The 16,391-nt window shown below is 35.5% G+C and overlaps 1 protein-coding gene across 3 annotated transcripts in view; it reads right to left on the bottom strand.

Moving 5' to 3' along the window:
• The window catches only part of LOC123311810 (asparagine-rich zinc finger protein AZF1), a 220,215-nt gene that overhangs the window by 197,078 nt on the left and 6,746 nt on the right, over window positions 1-16,391 (bottom strand). The gene's annotated exons all lie outside the window — the stretch shown is intronic.

The raw sequence follows: 16,391 nt of genomic DNA, 5'->3' as shown, positions 1-16,391 counted from the left end.
ATAAAATATAGAGCAATTTTAGAACCACACCCTGTAGTAGGAGTTCCGCGTTAAGTATGAATCAAACACCTACGTCATTCTAAACTACGATTAGAATATAAACACTGGCCAGGGTCAAAGTGAAGAGATAACAAGAAATGCTTTATGTTTGCTGCTATGTCGAATACATGGGGAATGAATTCGTTGCAAGGACGAAAAACCAATTATTACAGTCCTATCTGTTGCAGGTCATTCAGAAATGACCACCATACTTAATATCCCCTTCATAAATTCGGGTTTTCAAGGTGTTTGGACTCTAAAATTAACAGTTATCAAGGACCAAGGATAAAACTTAAAATATTCTCATCCACAGAAATCATATACCTACTTTACGAAATCTTCACTCATATCACCAATAACTGTCGAAAAAAGACTCATTTGTTCTACCGAAACGATTGATCGAATTGTAATCTTGTCAAAGGTTGACGAATAAAATGTGTGAAATGACAAAACCGTGATGATGATCATAATGAATAAGGCACAAAAAATCTTTTATTCCTTATGTAGATGATAAACAAAGGTTACAACCAAGAATCAAGCATGGATGTAACGGACCAACAGATCAAAAGTTACATTGTTCAAATTTTCTTTCAAGACGAGAACATTTTCCTAATTGAAGGAATAAAACATAATGTTGTATGTTCTAGTTCATTACTTAAACAAGAATTTCAAGGAAATGTGTATACCTACCTAAATAGTTCTTGCTGCTTATTGATCTGACATATTATCTTAGCAATATATTGTTACACACAATAAAAAAAAATTCCGAAAATTGGTAGCGCACCTATATGAAACTGTATTTTTCAATATTTCCTCTAGGATCTTGACGGACATTCCGAGTATCAATCAAAAATTACAATACCAAATGACCCGACGTAGCTTGTCAGACGAGGAGTTATTGATCAGCGATCAGGACAGACCGTAATCTCAATATTGATCAACAGGCGGCTTCGATATCAATTTGTTTGTGGTCAATCAAGAGTCCTTTTGTAGTGGATTAATATTCATCGGAAAAACCTTGTACAGACATGGCCACGCCTGAAGAAAAAACAATTTGCGATTATTTACCCGCTACACTAATAATTAAACCGGATAGTTCTCCGTTGCGTATTGTTATCTTTGTTTGAAATTACATTTTGGAGAGTTGTATGGTAATTCATAAGGAAATCGAACAGAATCAGTGGTAGAATTGCATCTGGTCAATCTCCGGGTATTCATCATATAGGATTTGAGTTCAAAATTCTGTAGTACCTATTTTATCTGAAGGGGATTGAATCGGATATCGTTTCATACTGGGTGGCGCTCTGTTACTGGATAGTACTCAGTAGCGCTTGCCAGTATTGAATAAGAGTCTATCAATTCCAAACGTTATCCATCTGAGAAGAAGCTATGTTGCTCTAATGAGGTCAACAAATGAGACCGAAACTATGGCCAGCATCTGCTTTTCTTCGATGGAGTGTACTCCATTTGGGGCCCTGACTATGGCAAATTGGCTAGTTCAATTTCAGATCGTAACAGTTGTTGATATTCATATCAGCGGGTGGTATGCATCTGAATTAATACTTCTTATTGTACCTATTTGAGTACCGTAGATTCAAATGGTTGAAAATTGACTTAGGAACTTAGGAGTGTGCGCTAAAGATTAAATCTTTCAGCAGTTTCGAATTCAGAACCTCCTGAATGGTATTCTTCTGTTGGATTCCATATTCCCTATTGTGATTCTCTAATCAACGCCAAGAAATCAATAATTTTGTGTGAAAATAGAATTATTTTCAATAAATGATTCCTCATAAATTGATAGTATTTTATTCTTCGAATTGTATTGAATTGTCCTCTTACATTTTTGTTATATAGGAATTGATTGGGAATTGTGATATAGGTATTGTCTTTTTTGGAAAGGCAAAAAAGTTATACTAGATACTCAACCCTTTTTTGTATTCGTTTTGATGTATTTTCAACTTAGGAATTTGACTTAAAACTGTGAACATAGATGCACATTTTAGAAGCGTCTGGAAGTGGACTCTTCTAGGGTAAACTCCAACAATTTTTCTGTATGTACTTCAGTATTTTTCGAATTTGAAATCCCGATGTTTTGTTATTAAAAATCCTTCTCTTTTTCGAACAAAATGGTTTTAAACGCTGCATATCATCAAACAATATAGAAATTAATAGTAGGATTTTGCTGAATGAATAGTGTGCTGTGCTTTGGATAATAATCTTATACGCTTCTGATTGAAATGTTAATAGTATATTAACAGCAGCTACTTCAGCTTCTAAGCATCAATAGTCATTCCAAATTTCATGATATTGCAGGGGTTGTGAATAAATGAAATCTATCTCAAAAGTTATACTTTCGAAGGGCTGTAGCTCCGTCTAGAAACATTGGATTATCGATACTAGAGCTGACATGTTGATTACAATTCAGGAAATAAAACTCGAGTTTGCTGGACACTTATGAAACCTGACGATTCTTGTTCCATATCTTTAAGGATAACATAGGAAAAATAGAAGGAAAGAAGAGTGAGGCTAAAAGACATCAAAGAATGGACATTCATTCTCAAGATGATCATTTCAGGCTTAGCTTCACGTCAGCCCTTACAACTATACTCTTTTTCTTCTTCTTCAACAGCCTGTCTGCATCTACTCCTGGACATAGGCCTCCCCTACTGGTGCCAGCATCGTCCAACCTTTTGATTTAATGTCATCTAACCGGCGTTTTGGAGGTCTTCCTACACGTTTATGTTCTCGTGGTCTCCAATGTACAATCGTCTTAGTCCATCGATCGTCTTCCTGCCGAGCCACATGTCCCACCCAAGCCCATTTTCATTTCCGCTTTCCTACGTATTTCATCTTCTACCTTCGTTCTTCTTCTTATCTCTTCATTCCGAATATGGTCTCTCAAGGATACCCCTAACATAGCCCTTTCAATAGATCTCTGTGTCGTTCTTATTTGATTGAGAACTATATCCACTCAGTGAAGATAATAATACATAGATGTTTTGGTTATTATTAAATTCAATATCAGTGTAATGTGCGACATACTCTGTTCACTCAGATTTGCAGCTACAAATAAAATTTCTTTCATGTGATCTAGTTCTTGTGGCAATTTCCGTACTAAGTGCTATATCGTTCGATGTTCAAACATATTGTATTGGTCCTTGCAAAAGCATATTATAATGATGTTATGTACGAAATCTATTTCTTCTGATTTTTGAAAGCCAATCGAATTTTCCATTGCACCTCCATTTCATCCCAATCAAGGTCATTTCCCTATTTCTCCAGGGAAAAAAATGAGACCCCAGGAAACAATCAATCTTGTCGGATAATGCAGAACTGTCACTCCTTTTTCCGATCGATAAATCTTGACCTAATCTCAGAATCTCCTCATTTAACTCCGGTCTCCAACATTTCACCGAACAATTACAATATGATACGAGCGCACAAACGCAGCAACCGGCTGAATTGTACCGGTGCTGCCAATGAGTGACCAATCCTTGGCAGTGAACATTGCCGAAAGCTATAATTAAGGCCGGGCTGCCCTTTACACCGCAATCACTGCAGCGCATTGCGGCCACCGCGCTATTCCTCGTTATTACCTACAGCTGCGTTATCTATGGTCGGTCGCTTCAAGTTCCGTGTTTATCGAGAGGTCTAAGGTCGGCCTAACAATGAGATATCGGCCGGACTTGGCCGGCTGGACACGCTTAGTTATGTATATAGACCGCGCGCCGACTACGACTGCCGCTCGGTCATCGAAGATGCAGATCAAAGCAGTATCCGTTTGAGTTGGGAGTCCGCAGAGATCGGAGATAAAAATGAAGGGTGTATTCGTTTTTGTTGTTGAGAATGAGACGTCAACGTTCGTGCTTCAAATACGACTCGGCAAGCTATAATTTGCCGAAACCGAAACACTTGAGCTGTTATTACCTCCGATGTTACTGGACCAAGTGTTCACCGAATGGAATTAACGATTCTTATTACCGACATGAATATTCATGAGTCCCAGTGTCAGACCAAACAATTCTTGAGAAATCTTCGGTGATGCGTCGAAAAACTGACGTACTGTAATGGGATCTTTGGACATCTTCATGATATTGTATTATTTTAAGCCTCTGACAGCCATAAGCAGGGAGTAGGGACTATAATCTTGTTTTCGTATCATATCTCCTGCGAGTTTGTGAATTAAAAAAAAACTGATTGATTCGAAGGTTGTAAAGAATTGAATTTTGCTTCTAATGAACCACATGCATATATATAGGAATTCCTTTTTCGTTATACAGTACCTCAAAGTTTGTCCAATTTTTCAGAACAAAGAAGAATATTTATTCTTACACCAACTTTTTTTTAATATTTATCAAAATAACATATTATGTATTGTATGTATAACATACAATGAATGAAAATGGGTTTTTTTGTACCACCTATTCCGAAAAAAATAAATTTCAAAGTTGGGTCACTTTTGATGGAAGAGTGAGCTGGATAATTTAAAATATCAAAATTCAAGTAACCCAAAGTCAAATCTAATCATAAAAAAGTCCAAAATTTAACATAATTGTTTGCCATTTTCACTCAAAACATGGAAACCAAAAATGTATTGTTGACATTCAAAAGAATATTCATATATAGGCTCTATACTCAACTAAAGACGTAGCAATAGAATAGAAGAGATAAAAATCAACAAGGCTCTTTTTCCTTCTCGTAGTCATGGCCCCACTGACCTGATTTCTCGAGTTTACCGAATTTTGGAGAAACGAAGAAATCTTCGGAATTTCTACAGATTCAATACATTTGGGAATTTTTTATATTAACAATGATTCTTCCGGTGAGAAAGGAAGTCTCCTAGGCTTATTTCAATAGGTGGATCTATTCCACGTACCTACAATCTGGTCTGCCTTATAGGTATATACCAAGAAATATTCGGAGGATTCGGCCATTCATAATATTGTCTATTTTTGGCCAATGCAGATCCTGTAACTTCAACATTTCATCGGGAGCAGACATCTTGATCCCATATAATCCGAAACATTCTGCCAGAGCTCATCTGTGCACAGTTTTTCTATGGACCAATTGCAGTTCTCCTTCTACACACTGCCGAAACAGTATCCTATAAGAATTGAGATGAAAAGACATCTTCTTACTCCTCATAAATAAATGAAACAGAATAACAAAGTTAAGTAACCAAGTATCAAGTTTTTCATATAAAAGTTCATTCAACATATCGAACCCACAAAGGTCGCGTTACGTAGTTTATATTGTTCTGGATAAATTATAAATTTACCATATATGCCTAGAGTGAGCCAAACCACACTTCCCAACTTGTAAAAAACATAGATAGGTAAGCCAGGTGACACAAGCTATGCTTGCTTGCAATGGGACCTCACAAAGATGTACTAAAGAGATATATCAGACGGTAGCGGACATATTCAATGTAAGAGAATTCATATAATGTTTCATCTGAATCTAAAAGACTTATATATCAGATTAATGTTTCCAAAATCCGAAAGATTGAGAATGAAGAGGATGACAAAGAATTTCCTTCTATTGGGAGACCCAAAAAAGTGGTAGCATTTCCTTTGAGAATTTTATTTTAGGATGAACGAATGCGAAAGGTTACTACAGAATTTTCTATGAATGTCATCGTAGAATAAGTTCCAGAAATGACTTAATGGATCAATAAAGATATAATTATTATTATTAATATATCAGAGTATCAAAAACAAACAGCCATAACTACGAGCCAGTTGTCATATTTATTGTTAATTCACTTGAAATTTTTGTTTGAAGTTTTGTTTAAAAATTCCTCTTGCATTGAAACATCCTTAAATTCTTTTGACTTCCACTGATGCAAGATAATTTTTGTTGAAGAATTTAACATTCTTGTAATTATCCGTTAATTTCTCCGAGAGATACCCATTTACAACCACTTCATCGTATGCAATTCATCTTTCTGATGATTTTTTTGAATTGAACAACTGATGTAATGTCTTCAACCTTTAGCCAAAAAAGATAACCAACATTAAATCTCCACAAGATACTGCATATCATGTGTCAATAATTCATTTTCATAGCAAAAATAATATATTCAAAAACTGATCTCTTGTATTTTCCATGCAAAGAAGTAGATTTAGTATGCCTTCAATCAGTTTGTATATAAAAGAAAATTATGTTCGTTACATATTTTCGACTTCATATTTTGCGAAGTAAATTCACATAGTGATAAAATACGTAATTACTGAGACTTTTACGTAGAATGGACAACATAGCGCTGATTTAAAACCCCTAAATGTTTTGACAAGCTTCCTAACCCCACATTTTCGTACTATACAGTGTGGAATGTGTCAAATTTCCATGGCCAACCGAGTCCTGAAATAAAAGTGAATGGAGTATATGTACGTTTGCGATTTTGTTCTGAAATCTTTTGTTTGTGATTTTCTTCGAAAATCTCGCATCCTTAGATCAGCGCTTTCACACGAGATCCAGCTGTGTTCAGCATAAATAACTATTCACCTAATTGTACCTTATTGTTTAACTGCCCATCTCCCCCAGATCGTTCCCAACTAATTACATATTACAGACTCCTGAATTTATTGTATTGCGAAGGGATACCGATGCCCGCAACATCGGAAAACCGTTATCTTATTTTTAATGGACGCACGAGGTATCATTTACGAAAGTCCGTGTCAAAAACGGCTCATTTCGCCGGACTCTATAATTCGCGCCTCTGTGCAATTGATTCGAATGGTTTTCGGGAATATTTACGACTGCGGCGTGCCTGGCGTGTCATTAAAAAAGCCGTTTCATAGTGGGTAACAGAACTGTTATTTTGGGGATACCTCTAAATTATGGCTGTCAAAACTGGGAAATGTGAGAAGAAGTGCAGCATCCATCACGAAATGAGCTCGACAATTTTATCTCGTTCGAAAGGAAAAAACTATTATTTTGCCCCATTTTGTGAAAAACCATTGCCAATTATACGTTTGAGAAATAGAGAACCGAAAAATCTTTAAATAGTATCAGTATCACATGAGATATATCTGAATTTAAACGAAACCTTGCACTAGAACTACCAATGAAGTAATAATTCAAAATTTCCACGAAGTGGAAGTAAAATGAATACGGACTGTAAAAACTATTACTGTGAAATAGTTATATCAAATATGTATGTAGGGTATTGAAGTAAAAAATTGAAATGAATTATTTTTCACAGACGGACACTACCCTCCACTAAATCACTTACACATTTCCCTTTATAAGTATATTATTACATGTATGCAAATTGCTCACTTTCATTTTTGAGCAGTCTACAGCGTGGGCAAAATTCGTTGTCTACTGAGGGGATCTCGAGAACTATAGCAGCTAGAAGAAAACGGATGACACATTCTCGAGCTCTTTTTCCTGACTAATCCAAATATGAAAACAGAATCGGCCTATCATTTTTAGATTTCGAGTTATAAATATGAGATTTTGACGATTCCGAAAAGTTCTCATAACTTTTTTGTCTTTGAAGTCACACATCTGAAACTTGAACCTTTTTAGGTACTTCTGCGAGGAATCTATTGACAAAATATTTATTCCCAATTCAAAAATGACAAATTCAATAAAAGTTTGCATTCAAAAAAACAAAAGTTGGCCTGATGATTCGAAATGAAAAAATGATTTGAGCTCAGTAGATTCTACTAGAATCTATGTCTATGTCTGTAGAATGTTAAAGTTTCCGATCTGTAACTTCAACGATGAAAAAGTTATGACAACTTAACGAAATCGCCAAAATCTCATTTTTTGCTAAAACGAAGAATCGGCTAAGTTTCTCACCATTCTTTGTTTTTGAAAAAGAGCTAGGAAATGTGTCATCCGTTTTATTCTAGCTGCTATAGTTCTCGAGATGCCCTCAGTAGACGAATTTTGCCCACCCTTCATAAGTATACAGGGAGTGGGTATGCAGTAGTATAAATAAGTACTTATACTACTCACTTCTATCATATGTATCTCAAGTTGCATGGAAGTATACTTTTGGAAAAAAAATTTGTAGTACACGACACATTCGTAGATTTCTAAAATTTTGCACAAAACTTCGTATTTTTACTAAGTTAAGTTCAATTTAATTAGATCCGAAAGGGAGAGAAGGGTAATTCAGAACGGAGGGTAATTAAGAACAGCTGGATAAAAAATACTTCCTCGAGTGCGACAGTGCCTTCAACTTGTTCAACGGATGCATCTAGTGATTCTCTGGGCTTAGTCAAAGGTCATTTTGCCATATTTTGTTAATTTCATACTGTTTTCAGAACCTACGTAATAAGAAGTTGAAAGAAAATTTAATAGTGAATTCCGGCCATTTATAATTCTATTGATAACTTGGATTAACTTTTGTTAATTGGAAGTGAAGTCTGGTGGTAATAGAAAACATGCCTAAAACAAAAAGCTCCAATTGGGCAAAGCTGCAACCTCTGTCTCGAAAACAACTCTGTTCAAACAATTGAAACAAAACCAATTCAAGATATTTTCAAGTTCACTAGTAAAAACCCAATTCGGAGAAAAACGAAGAAGGCAAATGTATATATACCTAGAGAAATGTTAAAAAGAAAAAGTGAACAATCTAAAAACAACTTAAATAGGGTACAAAAAAAGACACGACCAGAAGACAAGAACTGATAAATTCCACACGGCAAAATGTGTACCTAATACCTTCGTAGCATAGATACCTATTATATTATAATGAAGGGTATGAAGGTATGAAGCCTCACCGATGGAAGATTGGATCATAAGCGCCACTTGTAAACTCTGGAAACATCAAAAATGTACTGCAAGCTAAAAAGGCAGTGGTTACGTGTGTGATATGTGTCGTTTCTAATTACCCTTCTTATATTCTTATATTTGCCCCGAGGACTGTTCACAATCCACCCCATAGGGTGTCGGGTAAACAGGAACGACAGTATTTTTGTTTTCGTTGATATTTTTTAGGAAACGTCGAATTTTTATAGTTTTCTGTTTCCGATTAAAACATAAACAAGTTTACTTTTGAATGAATGCTCAATATTTTTGTTGTTATTTTCTATTATTTTTTAGCGTTTGAATATAAGTGTTCCCAATTCCCTCACTCTCCCGTACCTATCTATTCAAGTAACAAAAAAGAAAAAGATATTTTCCTTCGAGAGTGTTCAAATGGTCAGTGGGATGAACATAATAGAATTTGACGATTCTTTGTCGATAACTCCGATCTAATCGTTTCGGACCATTTTCAGTTCAAATGTTCAAAATTCGAAAATAACAGACGTTTGACAAAATTATAAGCGCGACAAATTTTCCCGATAAGATCTAACTTACATCCACCATATCAAAGATGCACGGACTACTCGTGTACTATGTACCTAGGTACTTATCTCCAATACATAAGCGCATAATCATAATGTTCTCAGCGAAATCAATTTCAAGCCGGCTTTTTCACACCCACAACCGAGGAAATTACCTCGTGAGTTCAATACGAGAAACAGAAAATTGATATCGAATTGAGCTTCATTTCAAGGCAGCTAGATACTGCACCGAAGTTAGGAGGAGTCAGCTCGTGAATCTGCTACTAATTCGAAATAGATTGTGTATAAATTGCATGGTGAATCTTCGCCAAATGTAGCCCCAACCTTAACATTTAGCGGAAGTAGTACAAGGTGGAAAAACTCTGCCGGTGAACTATGAACTCCGTTCTTGATTTACGCTCATCACTTCAATTGCCTTCGGAATGGATCTGTTGGGAGTCTGTTATGGTTTTCGTGCACGATATGGTGCTATCTTCATTTCAGGTGAGGAGAACATGCACATAATCAATTTAATTGTTTGATAGGTCTGCTGTATCTTAGATCGGTCGATCTCATATCAACGTACGGGATCGGCGAAGACAAGTAGACATTCGACCTTATTTTGTCAGAAGTTATTTCGTGAGTTTCGCGCTTAACCCAGAATTGAAGTTTCTCACAGTGCGAAGTTTATCGCTTCCTTCGTGATTCAATTCTATAATAATCAATCAAAGTATATAAACGTTTAAGGTTTCTTTTAATCGATATTGTATTAAAACATAATTTCCTCTGAATAAAACACAATTCAGAAAATATTTACTCGATCAGTTTTTCGCTAGACCCAGCATCGAAGTCTCCTAAAGCAAAATTCAATTTTACGAGGATATATTGAAATATTCTTAGCCTACTATCCTCTTAATTGGATACATTTATTACAGCGAACCTGCAACGTCTCTAGACCATTCAAAAAAAATGTTTCTTCTTCCTCTGCTAACCAGACCTCCACAGCTTTTATTACCTCCTCGTTGGAAGAAAATTTACGACCTTTTAAACTTTTTTTCAGTTGAGGAAAGAGATGATAGACGGATGGAGCCAAATCTGGTGAATAAGGGGAGTGTTCTAGTAATTCTAACATTAAATCGCGAATTTTTGCATGGCAACATCAGATTTGTATGCAGAGGCGTTGTCCTGCAAAACAAAACACCTTTGGATAGCTTTCTGGGTTTTTTCTCTCAAATTTTTTTCCCAATCCCAAAAAACTGTAGCAAGAACTTTTTCAGCAGATTTTTGGAAACTTATTAGTTTCAGGTTGGAGAACCAGAGTGTCGCCATTCCATCGATTGTTGCTTTGTTTCTGGATCGCAAAAATGTACCCAAGTCTCATCCATAGTAACAATTCGGTTTAAGAAGTCTACATCGTTTTCAAATCGCGCACACATCGAACTCGATGTTGTTACCCTTGCACGCTTTTATTTAACATTCAAACATTTGGAGATCCATTTTGCAGCAATTTTCTCATATCCAAATTGACGAGAACTATATGATGAATGCGTTCGTATGAAATTTTCAGTGCTTCAAATATCCGTTTCAGCCCAATTCGACGGTCTGATAAAATCATGTCATGAACTGCATCGATATTGCAATGGAAAATTTACCTCTTTTGAAGCTGCAGTCCAATTTTTCACGGTCGCATACGAAGTACATTGATCACCAAGTGTATTAAGCATATCTTCGTAAATCTGCTTACCTCTTAACTCTTTTAAATACAGGTAATTGACGATGGCTCGATACTCAAATTTTTCGATTTTCACATTTTCCATGGATATCTTCTTTCTTTTAATTTATTGCGTAACTCTGGTTTACTTTTGGACCTCAAACTTCACATTGACACTCCTAATGAGTTATTGTTCGTCGCTATGGTAACGCAATATTTTTTTATGCATGGAACTGGTCTAAGCTAGCTAGATATCAATACATTTTCGTACCTTTTTTCTGCTTCTTGAATACTCCGGTTGTCTTGTGAATATCAATATTAGAGATATGTAAAGCATTACTTCATCATATATTCGAAATGCATATTCCTGTATTTCTTTATGTGAGAACGTGCATCTTTGTTTATCTTCGTTTGAAGGGGAGGACAATACCTACACGAAAATTTTCATCGATGTAGGCAGGTAGATGAATATGAATGAAAGAAATCATTCTCGAAACCCTTCAAAGTTAGGTAAATTTTATATAGTCATTAGGTAAATATAGTTACAACGTGTCTGAAAGTTTCATTGGTAAAAATCAAAAACAGATAAAACGCTAAAGTGTTACCATCAAGACATCATAAAAAATAGTTTTAATTTACAAGGTAATGAGCGAGCCGACTATCTAGCTAAAACTGCCACAACCAACGTAGACGCTACACTTGTTCCATATAACATACAAACAGATCTGACACCTCTTCTGAAAGAAACCCAGAAGAAACTGTGGCAAGCAGAATGGAACTCATCTACTACCAAGTTGGCAGAAGTAAAAAACTTCATTGAACCTCATAAAAACATTCCGAAAATTAGGAGACACCAAGTGATACTAAGTAGACTCCGGATCGGTCATACCAGACTAACACACGAACACCTCATAACCCGGACCCAAGAAGCTTTCTGTGACACGTGTAACGTGAAACAAACTGTAAAACATATATTTTGTGAATGTCCAAGATACCACGAAGAAAGAACAAGAAATTTCATTGCAGGTTCTCTGAAAGACATTTTGGTGGAAAAGTGTGAAGTGAAAAATATTATAAACTTTCTCAGAAGTGTACAAATTGACAACCTTATATAATTAATAATATTAATATGTACCACTCCATCGCTAATAACCCTTGTGGTTGAAGCGAAATTTCTAAATTAAAAAAAAAAATTTACAAGTTACTTATAGGTCAGTTTTTAAATGCAGACAAGAACTGAATATATCAATACCTAGATACTAATAAACTGGATACTAGATATATTTCAGAAACTCGTAGTGTTTGGTATAGGCTAAGGAATTTTGAAGATTGATTTCTTTTATTAGAGGGTTATGCTTGGCTTCTATTGTAACATATTCTCGTTATATTTCAAATTGGATCATACTGTCAAGTACCTAAGCATTTCAGAATTTCGAATCTGCTAAGAATTCTTCTTAGAAAATCGTCAATATGTAAATCAGACTACAGGTAGATGTCATTGAAGTATTAGCATATTATCAGTCCACGAATAAAGTGATAGGACAAGCTAGGCATTACGTTCAGCAGACACAGAATAACAGTCTAAAAAACCCCAAAGCCTACTTAACAATTTTTTTTGGGCACAAGTTACAAATGTATATAAACATTTTATATCTGGCATTAATCGTACTTAAGCCAGTAGTACTTCTTATGAAACACAATAAGAATAGATTAATTGCAAACCAAGTGCGTGGATGTTGATTTCCAGTGTTTGGTACCAGTTTTTGGTACGAACCATGAACTTTTCTCCTTCGGACTCGAATTACTAATTCCAAATTATCTAGATAATCATCAAGTTTGGCGTTATGAAGAAGTTTTTCGGAAATTAATGCTAACTGGTTCAATTTTCAATAACCTACTGAAAACCATCCTTTCACTTCAAGGTCATAACAAGAAATAAGAATGTGCCCCAAAATTTCCATAACTTCACTTCGACACTATCTCACTGTAGATCTTGTTGTCGTGCATGGTCGTCCTGTGAAATTCGTAAACAATGAACGAAGCTCGAATGGCCCATTGTTTTTTTTTAAGTTATTCTGCGTAGGTAGCTACTTCCTTGAGCCAGACCGAACTAGAGCAGCTAATAACGTATGCGGCTCAGCTTGTTAAACATGTTCCAAGACAACACAACAGCTTATTAACTCATATCGAGATTCCCATGCACATTTCCTCCTAGGAGTTGGTACGTTTGGAGATGAATTTCAAGTGATGAAACGGCGAACACCTGGTATTGTGTGTAATTTCATACTTGGAATGAGTTATGTGAGTTTAATAGTAAGGCTTGGGACTAATAGGACCTGACCTAACCTCCTATAGAAGGCGGTGATTTGTAGGGTACATATTAAGGAGATCTGATTTCTCTGTATCTTTACGTTCATTATTTTCGAATTCCTTGTATTCTGATGAACCAAGAGAGCAGTGGCGCATCCAGAGTCTGAGTTTGGGGGAGGGTACTGGAAGGTTTTTCGGGGACTGACATATTATCTATAAGATAATAAGAGAAAGCGGAGGGGGATGATTGATTCTAGTTTATCTAAATTTATTGAGGAAAACTATTTTCCAGAAGCGTTAATACCCCGGTACACCCCGTACATGCGCCCCTGGAAAGGAGAGTAATTTTGTTTGTTTGAGGCATATATTATTACACATAGGTAAAGAAGATGATTAAGATGATTAGAAAAGATTTTGTCGGAAAACTCACGTACAGTACTCAACAAAACATTGCTAAAAAATGAGCTTGAACACCCTGAATCTCGCCTATGCTACGGAAAAGGAGTATACGAGGATGTATTGATATCTAGTAAGTCCAGACCAGTTTCATGCATAAAAAAAAAGATTGCGTTACCATAGCAACGAACAATAACTCATTAGAAGTGTCAGTGTGAACTTTGACGTCAAAAAAGTGAACCAGAGTTACGCAATAAATTAAAAGAAAGAAGATGTCCACCGAAATTGTGAAAATCAAAAAATTGGAGTATCATCAAGTACCTGTATTTAAAAGGCTTAAGAGCGGTTAAAAGGGAAAAAAATTGAAGAGAAAAGAAGCGGAAAGCTATCCAAAGATGTTTTGTTTTTGCAGGATTACGCCCCTCACACAAATCTCATGTTGCCATGCAAAAAATTCGTGATTTGGGGTTTGAATTACTAGAACACCCCCCTTATTCACCAGATTTGGCTCCATCCGACTATCATCTCTTTCCTCAACTGAAAAAAAGTTCGTAAATTTTCTTCCAACGAGGAGGTTACAAAAGCTGCGGAGGTCTGGTTTGAAGAACAAGAAGAAACATTTTTTTTTGAAAGGTCTAGAGACGTCGCAAGTTCGCTGTAATAAATGTATCCAATAAAGAGGGGAATATTTTGGGTAATATCATATTTTGACATTGATATTTTGTTTGGTTCTATAGCAGGCTAAGAATTTTTCAATATGTTCTCGTACATATATGATAGTGCAAACAGTCATCTTCTATAACATAGGAGGATTCTACAGTCAACAAAAAAGTTCCTATAGATATAGTATTTATCAAATTGCCTCAATTGAAATATATATTTTGTAAAGTGTCACAATTTTTCCACTCAAAACAAGGAATATCTTGAAAACCATAATCCTAATCGGAAATCTTTCGTTTGGCGTACTATGAATTTTGATGGAGATGATAGTTTTCAGATTATGCTATGTTACTATGCTAAGTCCTACAAGAACAAATTGAGAACAACAGAAAACCAGTTAAAATAATGTATAAAAAACATTTGAATTCCATCAAAAAAGAAGAAACATATCAAAACATTGTTGGTTTTTTGTAGGACTCAATTTTTTTCAACATATGTCCTTTTATCGTAAATCATTGTAGCCAGAAGATGGAAGAATAACTTCCTAAACGTAACCTGGTGAATAAATGTTGATGTGACTTTGTTCTTTGGACCGATAAACTCTCGTCACTTGTAATACTAAGAACGATATTTAGTCGTGGTTGAATAATCTAGATGAGAATCTTTGCTGAGAAGGCTTTTTCTTCAGGAAGAGTTTTCAGTGTCACAGAATTCTTTCTTGAAAAATTGAAGCTGTTTGAATGTTCTATTTTTTTAAAATTTTCGAATGTCTTGCTTAGAACTTTAATCAAAATTGTATTTATTATTATCCAATTATCATTATTTACTCGAGAAGATTTTCTCCTATGAAAAACGATATAAAACAATCTAAGTATATACTGAATTAATAAAACATCTTCCTCTGCCGTCATTAATAAATTTCTAATGATTTTATTTTCATTAGGAACGTTCATAAATAAGCGGCAAAAAACAACAAGGATCTATATGCACTGACCTTTTCCGTAATAATGAAGAAATGAAAATGACAGCATCACTGCGAAGTGGCCATTATTCCAATAATATGAATTTCTACTAAAGCGTATACGATCCGGGTATAATTGCAATCCTAGACGTCGGAGAAAGTGAACTATTAAAGAAACATCTTTCATATAACAGTTTCTTTGCAAAGGATTCCAACCCGATGCGAAATAATGCGGAATAGGGTTACGTGTCTTGGTTGATTTCGCCGTGAAATTAATATCTTCATCATCTGATTGTTGCGATGTGGATGGTGTGAATAGTAGCTTAATTGATGTACGTTTAGAGCTTCTGTTTGTACCTGCTCATTGCTTCCGCAGAGATAAGATTTTCTTCATTCAGAAACACAAAAATTGGTGCTTTAAATGGTGATGACTTGTTTGCAAATATCGACTTGAGCTCAAAAGAATTTGTCGTCAACTAGGCTATGGAATTTTGAAGGTCGATATTCTGTCCCTAGACGTAATTCTTAGCTTCTAATGTACCATTTCCCAATGTTGGTGTGTTAGTTGGTAAAAGATTAGGTGATAAATCGAGTTTTCACCTATCTAGTCTAGAAGTACCAGAAACAGCCAAAGAGCACTTGAATACCTGAAAATATTACAGCAAAATACAAGCAGAAGAAATGATAATCCGATAAAGGGCTGAAGCCTCAAGAGGAGTCGAAATTATCCTTGAAGGAACGAATAAAGGAGAGCAGAGATAGATGGGGAAAATTGGCGAAAAGCAAGAAAACTATCATGGGCGTAAATAACATTATGGCACGAGAAAGTGGAATGATTGAAATTATTGATTCTTTCCGAATAGATTAAAACGAAAATTTTCGAAAAATTATGAAGATTACCATAACCCAGAATTGCACTTATCACCATAAGGCCTGCCGCAGACATGCAATTTTTAGTTTTGCAACTGTTTAGTTGCAGAAGTGAGTACAATGCATTTATATGGGACCCCGCACACATGCAACTGAA

This window comes from Coccinella septempunctata, chromosome 4 (genome assembly GCF_907165205.1).
Source record: "Coccinella septempunctata chromosome 4, icCocSept1.1, whole genome shotgun sequence".
Lineage (NCBI taxonomy): Eukaryota > Metazoa > Arthropoda > Insecta > Coleoptera > Coccinellidae > Coccinella > Coccinella septempunctata.
This window is presented reverse-complemented; position numbering and strand designations above follow the sequence as displayed.